Source organism: Pseudorca crassidens (assembly GCF_039906515.1).
Source record: "Pseudorca crassidens isolate mPseCra1 chromosome 1 unlocalized genomic scaffold, mPseCra1.hap1 SUPER_1_unloc_2, whole genome shotgun sequence".
Lineage (NCBI taxonomy): Eukaryota > Metazoa > Chordata > Mammalia > Artiodactyla > Delphinidae > Pseudorca > Pseudorca crassidens.
In genome coordinates this window covers 1,007,400-1,020,404 of record NW_027135939.1, presented here as the reverse complement: position 1 = coordinate 1,020,404, position 13,005 = coordinate 1,007,400, and the positions used below count along the sequence as shown (strand labels likewise).

The following is a 13,005-nucleotide window of genomic DNA, read 5'->3' as shown; positions in this document are numbered from 1 at the left end:
AACTGAGACACATTTGAACACGTTTCCCGATCACACGGTGGATCATACTCTGGGTTCCACATGCATGTTTTATCTGAAGGAAGAATCCCTTAAACCTGGAGAGTTGAGAACCATGGAATGGGTACCATGCAATATGACTTCAAAGGGTCTGCATTTGCTCACCGAACCTCACCAATCCTATCACTGCTGCGTTTATGCCGCTGTACACACGCGTGATTCTCTTTCGTAGACATATCAATCCATAGGTTTTAAGATTCTTACTAGTCAGGTATATTTTTAGGCGTTTAATATGGGGTGTTGAGTCCACTTCGTTGAGCAAGCAGTAGCTCTTGTCTATTACATATTTGGCTTATGGAAAGGTATCTGTGCTAATTTCAATCTCTGGTTTTATGCAGCACCCCAACTCACCTTTCCCCTTAAGCAAGCATAAGTTGGTTTTCTACATTTGAGACCCTATTCTGTTTTGTAATTCAGTTCCTGTGTAGGCAAGTTTACATTCCGTGTATTAGTGATATCTTATGATGTTTCTTTTTCTGTGTGACTTATTTCACTTAGAATCATCGTACCTGAATCCACTCATTATGCTGCTACTGGCCTGATGACATAGATTTCATTGCTGAGTGATATTGCATTTTACGTAAGTACCACAACTTCTTTATCCATTTTTTGCTTCCTGCGATATTGAACTTGTACCATAAACGAGGTTCTTGTAAACAGAGCCGTTCCAAACTTTGGGGTGGCTGTGTCTTTTTGATTTTAATTTCCCTAATCTATAGGACCATAAGTGGAAGTGCCCTAGGCTCTGTTGCTTTGTTTTTTAGATGTTTCAGGAAACACCATACACTTCTCCAGAGTGGCTGTTGGCAATTTACATCCCGCCCATCAGTCTAACTAGGCTCCCAGTTCTCCATGGCCTGTCCTGCCTTTCTGGATTTTACACTTTTTTCAGATGGCCCTTTTGACCGGGGGGCAGTGAGACTTCATTGTAGTGCAGATTTCCTTTGCAAGCTTGCTTGGTTGGCCAAAAAGGGCGTATGCGTTTTTTCCTGAATATATTCAGGAAAAAAAGAATACGCCCTTTTTGGCCAAGTGCATCATTGTGGACGTTCTGCCTCTTTTCCTATGCTTTACATGCAATTCCAGTCTACCTCCGGAAATCGGTTTCCTGCAATTCTGCCCCGCTTTCAAGTCCTCTTGGCAGCCTTACTTCAATATATTTTTGGACGATAGCTGTCATTTATAACTCTGCAGGTTTGTGAATTACAGTGCCCCTGAGCTCCTTTCTTCAACTCGCTTTCTTGTGAGCTGGCCGCAACACCGCAGGATTGCTTCAGGCCCTAGTGTGGTTCCGGCACGGCAGGCTGAGCCTTTGGTTAATTCCTCTTCCTGGTGGGAAATGAGAGTAAAATTTGCGCGTCCAGGCACCTCCAGCTAGTCTCTCATTGGTTCTCCCTATTCCTGTTCATTTTCCGAAGAAATTGCAAACTGGGCCAAACAGGAATTTAAAGGCACTGACTCTCCAAGTGGGGAGAGTGTTAGTAAAGCATCTGGAATGTTGCACCCGAGTACCAGGGGACGAAAACTGAGACACATTTGAACACGTTTCCCGATCACACGGTGGATCATACTCTGGGTTCCACATGCATGTTTTATCTGAAGGAAGAATCCCTTAAACCTGGAGAGTTGAGAACCATGGAATGGGTACCATGCAATATGACTTCAAAGGGTCTGCATTTGCTCACCGAACCTCACCAATCCTATCACTGCTGCGTTTATGCCGCTGTACACACGCTTGATTCTCTTTCGTAGACATATCAATCCATAGGTTTTAAGATTCTTACTAGTCAGGTATATTTTTAGGCGTTTAATATGGGGTGTTGAGTCCACTTCGTTGAGCAAGCAGTAGCTCTTGTCTATTACATATTTGGCTTATGGAAAGGTATCTGTGCTAATTTCAATCTCTGGTTTTATGCAGCACCCCAACTCACCTTTCCCCTTAAGCAAGCATAAGTTGGTTTTCTACATTTGAGACCCTATTCTGTTTTGTAATTCAGTTCCTGTGTAGGCAAGTTTACATTCCGTGTATTAGTGATATCTTATGATGTTTCTTTTTCTGTGTGACTTATTTCACTTAGAATCATCGTACCTGAATCCACTCATTATGCTGCTACTGGCCTGATGACATAGATTTCATTGCTGAGTGATATTGCATTTTACGTAAGTACGACAACTTCTTTATCCATTTTTTGCTTCCTGCGATATTGAACTTGTACCGTAAACGAGGTTCTTGTAAACAGAGCCGTTCCAAACTTTGGGGTGGCTGTGTCTTTTTGATTTTAATTTCCCTAATCTATAGGACCATAAGTGGAAGTGCCCTAGGCTCTGTTGCTTTGTTTTTTAGATGTTTCAGGAAACACCATACACTTCTCCAGAGTGGCTGTTGGCAGTTTACATCCCGCCCATCAGCATAACAAGGCTCCCAGTTCTCCATGGACTGTCCTGCCTTTCTGGATTTTACACTTTTTTCAGATGGCCCTTTTGACCGGGGGGCAGTGAGACTTCATTGTAGTGCAGATTTCCTTTGCAAGCTTGCTTGGTTGGCCAAAAAGGGCGTATGCGTTTTTTCCTGAATATATTCAGGAAAAAAAGAATACGCCCTTTTTGGCCAAGTGCATCATTGTGGACGTTCTGCCTCTTTTCCTATGCTTTACATGCAATTCCAGTCTACCTCCTGAAATCGGTTTCCTGCAATTCTGCCCCGCTTTCAAGTCCTCTTGGCAGCCTTACTTCAATATATTTTTGGACGATAGCTGTCATTTATAACTCTGCAGGTTTGTGAATTACAGTGCCCCTGAGCTCCTTTCTTCAACTCGCTTTCTTGTGAGCTGGCCGCAACACCGCAGGATTGCTTCAGGCCCTAGTGTGGTTCCGGCACGGCAGGCTGAGCCTTTGGTTAATTCCTCTTCCTGGTGGGAAATGAGAGTAAAATTTGCCCGTCCAGACACCTCCAGCTAGTCTCTCATTGGTTCTCCCTATTCCTGTTCATTTTCCGAAGAAATTGCAAACTGGGCCAAACAGGAGGTTAAAGGCACTGACTCTCCAAGTGGGGAGAGTGTTAGTAAAGCATCTGGAATGTTGCACCCGAGTACCAGGGGACGAAAACTGAGACACATTTGAACACGTTTCCCGATCACACGGTGGATCATACTCTGGGTTCCACATGCATGTTTTATCTGAAGGAAGAATCCCTTAAACCTGGAGAGTTGAGAACCATGGAATGGGTACCATGCAATATGACTTCAAAGGGTCTGCATTTGCTCACCGAACCTCACCAATCCTATCACTGCTGCGTTTATGCCGCTGTACACACGCTTGATTCTCTTTCGTAGACATATCAATCCATAGGTTTTAAGATTCTTACTAGTCAGGTATATTTTTAGGCGTTTAATATGGGGTGTTGAGTCCACTTCGTTGAGCAAGCAGTAGCTCTTGTCTATTACATATTTGGCTTATGGAAAGGTATCTGTGCTAATTTCAATCTCTGGTTTTATGCAGCACCCCAACTCACCTTTCCCCTTAAGCAAGCATAAGTTGGTTTTCTACATTTGAGACCCTATTCTGTTTTGTAATTCAGTTCCTGTGTAGGCAAGTTTACATTCCGTGTATTAGTGATATCTTATGATGTTTCTTTTTCTGTGTGACTTATTTCACTTAGAATCATCGTACCTGAATCCACTCATTATGCTGCTACTGGCCTGATGACATAGATTTCATTGCTGAGTGATATTACATTGTACGTAAGTACCACAACTTCTTTATCCATTTTTTGCTTTCTGCGATATTGAACTTGTACCGTAAACGAGGTTCTTGTAAACAGAGCCGTTCCAAACTTTGGGGTGGCTGTGTCTTTTTGATTTTAATTTCCCTAATCTATAGGACCATAAGTGGAAGTGCCCTAGGCTCTGTTGCTTTGTTTTTTAGATGTTTCAGGAAACACCATACACTTCTCCAGAGTGGCTGTTGGCAATTTACATCCCGCCCATCAGTCTAACTAGGCTCCCAGTTCTCCATGGCCTGTCCTGCCTTTCTGGATTTTACACTTTTTTCAGATGGCCCTTTTGACCGGGGGGCAGTGAGACTTCATTGTAGTGCAGATTTCCTTTGCAAGCTTGCTTGTTTGGCCAAAAATGGTGTATGCGTTTTTTCCTGAATATATTCAGGAAAAAAAGAATACGCCCTTTTTGGCCAAGTGCATCATTGTGGACGTTCTGCCTCTTTTCCTATGCTTTACATGCAATTCCAGTCTACCTCCGGAAATCGGTTTCCTGCAATTCTGCCCCGCTTTCAAGTCCTCTTGGCAGCCTTACTTCAATATATTTTTGGACGATAGCTGTCATTTAGAACTCTGCAGGTTTGTGAATTACAGTGCCCCTGAGCTCCTTTCTTCAACTCGCTTTCTTGTGAGCTGGCCGCAACACCGCAGGATTGCTTCAGGCCCTAGTGTGGTTCCGGCACGGCAGGCTGAGCCTTTGGTTAATTCCTCTTCCTGGTGGGAAATGAGAGTAAAATTTGCGCGTCCAGGCACCTCCAGCTAGTCTCTCATTGGTTCTCCCTATTCCTGTTCATTTTCCAAAGAAATTGCAAACTGGGCCAAACAGGAGGTTAAAGGCACTGACTCTCCAAGTGGGGAGAGTGTTAGTAAAGCATCTGGAATGTTGCACCCGAGTACCAGGGGACGAAAACTGAGACACATTTGAACACGTTTCCCGATCACACGGTGGATCATACTCTGGGTTCCACATGCATGTTTTATCTGAAGGAAGAATCCCTTAAACCTGGAGAGTTGAGAACCATGGAATGGGTACCATGCAATATGACTTCAAAGGGTCTGCATTTGCTCACCGAACCTCACCAATCCTATCACTGCTGCGTTTATGCCGCTGTACACACGCTTGATTCTCTTTCGTAGACATATCAATCCATAGGTTTTAAGATTCTTACTAGTCAGGTATATTTTTAGGCGTTTAATATGGGGTGTTGAGTCCACTTCGTTGAGCAAGCAGTAGCTCTAGTCTATTACATATTTGGCTTATGGAAAGGTATCTGTGCTAATTTCAATCTCTGGTTTTATGCAGCACCCCAACTCACCTTTCCCCTTAAGCAAGCATAAGTTGGTTTTCTACATTTGAGACCCTATTCTGTTTTGTAATTCAGTTCCTGTGTAGGCAAGTTTACATTCCGTGTATTAGTGATATCTTATGATGTTTCTTTTTCTGTGTGACTTATTTCACTTAGAATCATCGTACCTGAATCCACTCATTATGCTGCTACTGGCCTGATGACATAGATTTCATTGCTGAGTGATATTACATTGTACGTAAGTACCACAACTTCTTTATCCATTTTTTGCTTTCTGCGATATTGAACTTGTACCGTAAACGAGGTTCTTGTAAACAGAGCCGTTCCAAACTTTGGGGTGGCTGTGTCTTTTTGATTTTAATTTCCCTAATCTATAGGACCATAAGTGGAAGTGCCCTAGGCTCTGTTGCTTTGTTTTTTAGATGTTTCAGGAAACACCATACACTTCTCCAGAGTGGCTGTTGGCAATTTACATCCCGCCCATCAGTCTAACTAGGCTCCCAGTTCTCCATGGCCTGTCCTGCCTTTCTGGATTTTACACTTTTTTCAGATGGCCCTTTTGACCGGGGGGCAGTGAGACTTCATTGTAGTGCAGATTTCCTTTGCAAGCTTGCTTGTTTGGCCAAAAATGGTGTATGCGTTTTTTCCTGAATATATTCAGGAAAAAAAGAATACGCCCTTTTTGGCCAAGTGCATCATTGTGGACGTTCTGCCTCTTTTCCTATGCTTTACATGCAATTCCAGTCTACCTCCGGAAATCGGTTTCCTGCAATTCTGCCCCACTTTCAAGTCCTCTTGGCAGCCTTACTTCAATATATTTTTGGATGATAGCTGTCATTTAGAACTCTGCAGGTTTGTGAATTACAGTGCCCCTGAGCTCCTTTCTTCAACTCGCTTTCTTCTGAGCTGGCCGCAACACCGCAGGATTGCTTCAGGCCCTAGTGTGGTTTCGGCATGGCTCGCTGAGCCTTTGGTTAATTCCTCTTCCTGGTGGGAAATGAGAGTTAAATTTGCCCGTCCAGACAGCTCGGGCTACTCTCTCATTGGTTCTCCCTATTCCTGTTCATTTTCCGCAGAAATTGCAAACTGGGCCAAACAGGAGGTTAAAGGCACTGACTCTCCAAGTGGGGAGAGTGTTAGTAAAGCGTCTGGAATGTTGCACCCGAGTACCAGGGGACGAAAACTGAGACACATTTGAACACGTTTCCCGATCACACGGTGGATCATACTCTGGGTTCCACATGCATGTTTTAGCTGAAGGAAGAATCCCTTAAACCTGGAGAGTTGAGAACCATGGAATGGGTACATTGCAATATGACTTCAAAGGGTCTGCATTTGCTCACCGAACCTCACCAATCCTATCACTGCTGCGTTTATGCCGCTGTAAACACGCTTGATTCTCTTTCGGAGACATATCAATCCATAGGTTTTAAGATTCTTACTAGTCAGGTATATTCTTAGGCGTTTAATATGGGGTGTTGAGTCCACTTCGTTGAGCAAGCAGTAGCTCTTGTCTATTACATATTTGGCTTATGGAAAGGTATCTGTGCTAATTTCAATCTCTGGTTTTATGCAGCACCCCAACTCACCTTTCCCCTTAAGCAAGCATAAGTTGGTTTTCGACATTTGAGACCCTATTCTGTTTTGTAATTCAGTTCCTGTGTAGGCAAGTTTACATTCCGTGTATTAGTGATATCTTATGATGTTTCTTTTTCTGTGTGACTTATTTCACTTAGAATCATCGTACCTGAATCCACTCATTATGCTGCTACTGGCCTGATGACATAGATTTCATTGCTGAGTGATATTGCATTGTACGTAAGTACCACAACTTCTTTATCCATTTTTTGCTTTCTGCGATATTGAACTTGTACCGTAAATGAGGTTCTTGTAAACAGAGCCGTTCCTACTTTGGGGTGGCTGTGTCTTTTTGATTTTAATTTCCCTAATCTATAGGACCATAAGTGGAAGTGCCCTAGGCTCTGTTGCTTTGTTTTTTAGATGTTTCAGGAAACACCATACACTTCTCCAGAGTGGCTGTTGGCAATTTACATCCCGCCCATCAGTCTAACTAGGCTCCCAGTTCTCCATGGCCTGTCCTGCCTTTCTGGATTTTACACTTTTTTCAGATGGCCCTTTTGACCGGGGGAGAGTGAGACTTCATTGTAGTGCAGATTTCCTTTGCAAGCTTGCTTGGTTGGCCAAAAAGGGCGTATGCGTTTTTTCCTGAATATATTCGGGAGAAAAAGAATACGCCCTTTTTGGCCAAGTGCATCATTGTGGACGTTCTGCCTCTTTTCCTATGCTTTACATGCAATTCCAGTCTACCTCCTGAAATCGGTTTCCTGCAATTCTGCCCCGCTTTCAAGTCCTCTTGGCAGCCTTACTTCAATATATTTTTGGACGATAGCTGTCATTTATAACTCTGCAGGTTTGTGAATTACAGTGCCCCTGAGCTCCTTTCTTCAACTCGCTTTCTTGTGAGCTGGCCGCAACACCGCAGGATTGCTTCAGGCCCTAGTGTGGTTCCGGCACGGCAGGCTGAGCCTTTGGTTAATTCCTCTTCCTGGTGGGAAATGAGAGTAAAATTTGCCCGTCCAGGCACCTCCAGATAGTCTCTCATTGGTTCTCCCTATTCCTGTTCATTTTCCGAAGAAATTGCAAACTGGGCCAAACAGGAGTTTAAAGGCACTGACTCTCCAAGTGGGGAGAGTGTTAGTAAAGCATCTGGAATGTTGCACCCGAGTACCAGGGGACGAAAACTGAGACACATTTGAACACGTTTCCCGATCACACGGTGGATCATACTCTGGGTTCCACATGCATGTTTTATCTGAAGGAAGAATCCCTTAAACCTGGAGAGTTGAGAACCATGGAATGGGTACCATGCAATATGACTTCAAAGGGTCTGCATTTGCTCACCGAACCTCACCAATCCTATCACTGCTGCGTTTATGCCGCTGTACACACGCTTGATTCTCTTTCGTAGACATATCAATCCATAGGTTTTAAGATTCTTACTAGTCAGGTATATTTTTAGGCGTTTAATATGGGGTGTTGAGTCCACTTCGTTGAGCAAGCAGTAGCTCTTGTCTATTACATATTTGGCTTATGGAAAGGTATCTGTGCTAATTTCAATCTCTGGTTTTATGCAGCACCCCAACTCACCTTTCCCCTTAAGCAAGCATAAGTTGGTTTTCTACATTTGAGCCCCTATTCTGTTTTGTAATTCAGTTCCTGTGTAGGCAAGTTTACATTCCGTGTATTAGTGATATCTTATGATGTTTCTTTTTCTGTGTGACTTATTTCACTTAGAATCATCGTACCTGAATCCACTCATTATGCTGCTACTGGCCTGATGACATAGATTTCATTGCTGAGTGATATTGCATTTTACGTAAGTACCACAACTTCTTTATCCATTTTTTGCTTCCTGCGATATTGAACTTGTACCGTAAACGAGGTTCTTGTAAACAGAGCCGTTCCAAACTTTGGGGTGGCTGTGTCTTTTTGATTTTAATTTCCCTAATCTATAGGACCATAAGTGGAAGTGCCCTAGGCTCTGTTGCTTTGTTTTTTAGATGTTTCAGGAAACACCATACACTTCTCCAGAGTGGCTGTTGGCAATTTACATCCCGCCCATCAGTCTAACTAGGCTCCCAGTTCTCCATGGCCTGTCCTGCCTTTCTGGATTTTACACATTTTTCAGATGGCCCTTTTGACCGGGGGGCAGTGAGACTTCATTGTAGTGCAGATTTCCTTTGCAAGCTTGCTTGGTTGGCCAAAAAGGGCGTATGCGTTTTTTCCTGAATATATTCAGGAAAAAAAGAATACGCCCTTTTTGGCCAAGTGCATCATTGTGGACGTTCTGCCTCTTTTCCTATGCTTTACATGCAATTCCAGTCTACCTCCTGAAATCGGTTTCCTGCAATTCTGCCCCGCTTTCAAGTCCTCTTGGCAGCCTTACTTCAATATATTTTTGGACGATAGCTGTCATTTATAACTCTGCAGGTTTGTGAATTACAGTGCCCCTGAGCTCCTTTCTTCAACTCGCTTTCTTGTGAGCTGGCCGCAACACCGCAGGATTGCTTCAGGCCCTAGTGTGGTTCCGGCACGGCAGGCTGAGCCTTTGGTTAATTCCTCTTCCTGGTTGGAAATGAGAGTAAAATTTGCCCGTCCAGACACCTCCAGCTAGTCTCTCATTGGTTCTCCCTATTCCTGTTCATTTTCCGAAGAAATTGCAAACTGGGCCAAACAGGAGGTTAAAGGCACTGACTCTCCAAGTGGGGAGAGTGTTAGTAAAGCATCTGGAATGTTGCACCCGAGTACCAGGGGACGAAAACTGAGACACATTTGAACACGTTTCCCGATCACACGGTGGATCATACTCTGGGTTCCACATGCATGTTTTATCTGAAGGAAGAATCCCTTAAACCTGGAGAGTTGAGAACCATGGAATGGGTACCATGCAATATGACTTCAAAGGGTCTGCATTTGCTCACCGAACCTCACCAATCCTATCACTGCTGCGTTTATGCCGCTGTACACACGCTTGATTCTCTTTCGTAGACATATCAATCCATAGGTTTTAAGATTCTTACTAGTCAGGTATATTTTTAGGCGTTTAATATGGGGTGTTGAGTCCACTTCGTTGAGCAAGCAGTAGCTCTTGTCTATTACATATTTGTCTTATGGAAAGGTATCTGTGCTAATTTCAATCTCTGGTTTTATGCAGCACCCCAACTCACCTTTCCCCTTAAGCAAGCATAAGTTGGTTTTCTACATTTGAGACCCTATTCTGTTTTGTAATTCAGTTCCTGTGTAGGCAAGTTTACATTCCGTGTATTAGTGATATCTTATGATGTTTCTTTTTCTGTGTGACTTATTTCACTTAGAATCATCGTACCTGAATCCACTCATTATGCTGCTACTGGCCTGATGACATAGATTTCATTGCTGAGTGATATTGCATTTTACGTAAGTACCACAACTTCTTTATCCATTTTTTGCTTCCTGCGATATTGAACTTGTACCGTAAACGAGGTTCTTGTAAACAGAGCCGTTCCAAACTTTGGGGTGGCTGTGTCTTTTTGATTTTAATTTCCCTAATCTATAGGACCATAAGTGGAAGTGCCCTAGGCTCTGTTGCTTTGTTTTTTAGATGTTTCAGGAAACACCATACACTTCTCCAGAGTGGCTGTTGGCAATTTACATCCCGCCCATCAGTCTAACTAGGCTCCCAGTTCTCCATGGCCTGTCCTGCCTTTCTGGGTTTTACACTTTTTTCAGATGGCCCTTCTGACCGGGGGGCAGTGAGACTTCATTGTAGTGCAGATTTCCTTTGCAAGCTTGCTTGGTTGGCCAAAAAGGGCGTATGCGTTTTTTCCTGAATATATTCAGGAAAAAAAGAATACGCCCTTTTTGGCCAAGTGCATCATTGTGGACGTTCTGCCTCTTTTCCTATGCTTTACATGCAATTCCAGTCTACCTCCGGAAATCGGTTTCCTGCAATTCTGCCCCACTTTCAAGTCCTCTTGGCAGCCTTACTTCAATATATTTTTGGACGATAGCTGTCATTTAGAACTCTGCAGGTTTGTGAATTACAGTGCCCCTGAGCTCCTTTCTTCAACTCGCTTTCTTCTGAGCTGGCCGCAACACCGCAGGATTGCTTCAGGCCCTAGTGTGGTTTCGGCATGGCTCGCTGAGCCTTTGGTTAATTCCTCTTCCTGGTGGGAAATGAGAGTTAAATTTGCCCGTCCAGACAGCTCGGGCTACTCTCTCATTGGTTCTCCCTATTCCTGTTCATTTTCCGCAGAAATTGCAAACTGGGCCAAACAGGAGGTTAAAGGCACTGACTCTCCAAGTGGGGAGAGTGTTAGTAAAGCGTCTGGAATGTTGCACCCGAGTACCAGGGGACGAAAACTGAGACACATTTGAACACGTTTCCCGATCACACGGTGGATCATACTCTGGGTTCCACATGCATGTTTTAGCTGAAGGAAGAATCCCTTAAACCTGGAGAGTTGAGAACCATGGAATGGGTACATTGCAATATGACTTCAAAGGGTCTGCATTTGCTCACCGAACCTCACCAATCCTATCACTGCTGCATTTATGCCACTGTAAACACGCTTGATTCTCTTTCGGAGACATATCAATCCATAGGTTTTAAGATTCTTACTAGTCAGGTATATTCTTAGGCGTTTAATATGTTGTGTTGAGTCCACTTCGTTGAGCAAGCAGTAGCTCTTGTCTATTACATATTTGGCTTATGGAAAGGTATCTGTGCTAATTTCAATCTCTGGTTTTATGCAGCACCCCAACTCACCTTTCCCCTTAAGCAAGCATAAGTTGGTTTTCTACATTTGAGACACTATTCTGTTTTGTAATTCAGTTCCTGTGTAGGCAAGTTTACATTCCGTGTATTAGTGATATCTTATGATGTTTCTTTTTCTGTGTGACTTATTTCACTTAGAATCATCGTACCTGAATCCACTCATTATGCTGCTACTGGCCTGATGACATAGATTTCATTGCTGAGTGATATTGCATTGTACGTAAGTACCACAACTTCTTTATCCATTTTTTGCTTTCTGCGATATTGAACTTGTACCGTAAACGAGGTTCTTGTAAACAGAGCCGTTCCAAACTTTGGGGTGGCTGTGTCTTTTTGATTTTAATTTCCCTAATCTATAGGACCATAAGTGGAAGTGCCCTAGGCTCTGTTGCTTTGTTTTTTAGATGTTTCAGGAAACACCATACACTTCTCCAGAGTGGCTGTTGGCAATTTACATCCCGCCCATCAGTCTAACTAGGCTCCCAGTTCTCCATGGCCTGTCCTGCCTTTCTGGATTTTACACTTTTTTCAGATGGCCCTTTTGACCGGGGGGCAGTGAGACTTCATTGTAGTGCAGATTTCCTTTGCAAGCTTGCTTGGTTGGCCAAAAAGGGCGTATGCGTTTTTTCCTGAATATATTCAGGAAAAAAAGAATACGCCCTTTTTGGCCAAGTGCATCATTGTGGACGTTCTGCCTCTTTTCCTATGCTTTACATGCAATTCCAGTCTACCTCCTGAAATCGGTTTCCTGCAATTCTGCCCCGCTTTCAAGTCCTCTTGGCAGCCTTACTTCAATATATTTTTGGACGATAGCTGTCATTTATAACTCTGCAGGTTTGTGAATTACAGTGCCCCTGAGCTCCTTTCTTCAACTCGCTTTCTTGTGAGCTGGCCGCAACACCGCAGGATTGCTTCAGGCCCTAGTGTGGTTCCGGCACGGCAGGCTGAGCCTTTGGTTAATTCCTCTTCCTGGTGGGAAATGAGAGTAAAATTTGCCCGTCCAGACACCTCCAGCTAGTCTCTCATTGGTTCTCCCTATTCCTGTTCATTTTCCGAAGAAATTGCAAACTGGGCCAAACAGGAGGTTAAAGGCACTGACTCTCCAAGTGGGGAGAGTGTTAGTAAAGCATCTGGAATGTTGCACCCGAGTACCAGGGGACGAAAACTGAGACACATTTGAACACGTTTCCCGATCACACGGTGGATCATACTCTGGGTTCCACATGCATGTTTTATCTGAAGGAAGAATCCCTTAAACCTGGAGAGTTGAGAACCATGGAATGGGTACCATGCAATATGACTTCAAAGGGTCTGCATTTGCTCACCGAACCTCACCAATCCTATCACTGCTGCGTTTATGCCGCTGTACACACGCTTGATTCTCTTTCGTAGACATATCAATCCATAGGTTTTAAGATTCTTACTAGTCAGGTATATTTTTAGGCGTTTAATATGGGGTGTTGAGTCCACTTCGTTGAGCAAGCAGTAGCTCTTGTCTATTACATATTTGGCTTATGGAAAGGTATCTG

At 43.6% G+C, this 13,005-nt stretch overlaps 1 long non-coding RNA gene across 4 annotated transcripts in view; it reads left to right on the top strand.

The window, feature by feature from the left end:
• The first annotated feature begins 583 nt into the window (after positions 1 to 583).
• The window catches only part of LOC137217934 (uncharacterized), a 905,482-nt gene continuing 893,060 nt past the window's right edge, over positions 584 to 13,005 (top strand). For all 4 annotated transcript variants that reach the window (XR_010940326.1, XR_010940325.1, XR_010940327.1 and 1 more), the window contains exons 1-4: positions 584 to 637; positions 2,136 to 2,217; positions 8,455 to 8,536; positions 10,035 to 10,116. This is a non-coding gene — a long non-coding RNA (uncharacterized lncRNA). The remainder of the gene's footprint in view (positions 638 to 2,135; positions 2,218 to 8,454; positions 8,537 to 10,034; positions 10,117 to 13,005) is intronic.